General features: G+C 34.9%; 1 pseudogene; it reads left to right on the top strand.

The window, feature by feature from the left end:
* Positions 1 to 1,356, top strand: part of LOC105741366 — a 15,109-nt pseudogene extending 13,753 nt beyond the window's left edge.
* The last annotated feature ends 598 nt before the right edge of the window (positions 1,357 to 1,954 follow it).

The raw sequence follows: 1,954 nt of genomic DNA, 5'->3' as shown, positions 1-1,954 counted from the left end.
GAATATATGCAGTGTATTATTTGTTGAAACTGTCCTTCCGATTTGATTTGAAGCTGTGTTGTTGCTATCTGTTTGTCAATAAAACTTTGAAAAAAAAATACTTGATGGAAAATACATGTTCCATCTTATGCCTAAGATGTTTGATATTCAAACAGATAGGTTAAACCCAACTGCATATGTTTTAGGATAATAATAAGCTTCTATTCTAGAGGGTTAACAACTTAAGTTTGCAGACCAAAAATTAGAGAAAAAGAAGGGCTGCAAGGACAACCAACATTTTGGCCCTATCCTTTCAAGGTCAGTGAAGACTCGGGACATAGGAGAACCTGTACTATAAAATCATTTAACTCAGTTGTGTCCCAAATTTTCTGACCAAGGAGATTACAGGGCCACAGAGGAATGTGATCGATGATGTAGAGTGCACCTAAGGAGAGTCACATGGAGAGAAAACATTCTCTCAGGCTTTCACAGAAAACAAATTGGTCAAGTAATGGCCGTGACTCATCCTCAAGGCTGACACTGACAAAGGATCTACAAAGTGTGGTACAGGGTTACAGGATAAATCCTGAGGGGACTTGACTGACCTTGTCAAATACAAAAGTTACATTTACTGTTCTATAGGTCTTGCTTTATCTTGGTCTTAACGATCCAGAAGAAAGTGCAGAAACAAGGTAAGGAAAGTGAAGCCATGTTAATATGTTGAGCTGTGGAAAGCTCAAGTCAACAGCTTCAGACACTTGACAGTACTTCATATAACTCACTATTATTGTGGACTACTGGACTACATGCACCTACAATATTTGGATGGCAATGGAATACCCATCTCTGACAAAACTAAACAAATAAAAAAGATATAAATGAAAAAATAAATAAGGAAGAAGTAACTCCAGAATAGCTAAAAGTATTGAGAGATGTTAAATATATAGAAATGAAAAGGGCTGCAGAAGCTAAGGAAATTGGAAGGCTAAAATGAGAGCTCCATCTAGTAGATTTCCAGGGAAAGCAACAGAATAAGCATGCCTTCTTTTTGACACCAAAAAAGTTGAATAGTTTGATATTGCCACTCACCTGCAGACAGCCCCAGAACTAGTTGGCAGAGTTTTTAACAGATCCAAAATAGAGACCTTTCAGAAGGAAAAAGTAAATGGAGTTACCCATCAGACTCGACTTACGTAGATAGCTAAAGAAAGACAAAAGCAGTATAACTGCCTGATACCGTGGACTGAATGAGAGAAGAAATTATTCCTTATTGCACAGAAAATTCAAACATGCAAAGATGTTATGGATAAAATTCGGAAGGTGAAGGTGAAGAAAGAAACAGTAAATGCCCAAGTCAGTTATAAGTTTGAGTCATAGGAAATGCTGAAGGGTTATAGGTAGATAAGCCTTATCATTGCATCAAAAATAATTCAATTTTTAGTAGTGACTTCAAATTCCTTAGTTCAGATGAGATGAGGCGCATTCAGGGTGGTATGGCCATAGACATATTACTTGAAATGACATGATTTTCCTGTTGATAATCATGAATTATTATTGATGGTTTTCTGTGAGCAGTATTAAAGCCCCTTCCCCTTGTAATTGTTTTTGGTTTGTCAATTCGGTCTCACATACTCTGGTTTCTCTTCAGATCGTATTAATCTTTAACCTTGTCAAATCAATCTTCTTTATTTTTATACAGTACTTACATTTTTTCACTATTGACATTATATATCATTACAACAAAGCAGAAAATAGATGAATTCATTTCTAATTTTAATGCTTATTCAAGAACAAATAATTATTGGGTACTGGGAGCTAAAACTACTGAGGTGAACAATTGTGAGCATTCTATTTTGCTTTCATCATTTTATAAAGTTGTGTATTGGTTTTTAAAATAAATAAATAAAATAAGATAATAAAAAACCTCTAGCAATCAGCATATCTTCATTAGTCTTCCAAAAGTACATTATGTTTC

The sequence above is a fragment of the Octodon degus genome, unplaced genomic scaffold (genome assembly GCF_000260255.1).
Source record: "Octodon degus isolate 3935 unplaced genomic scaffold, OctDeg1.0 scaffold00770, whole genome shotgun sequence".
NCBI lineage: Eukaryota > Metazoa > Chordata > Mammalia > Rodentia > Octodontidae > Octodon > Octodon degus.
This window is presented reverse-complemented; position numbering and strand designations above follow the sequence as displayed.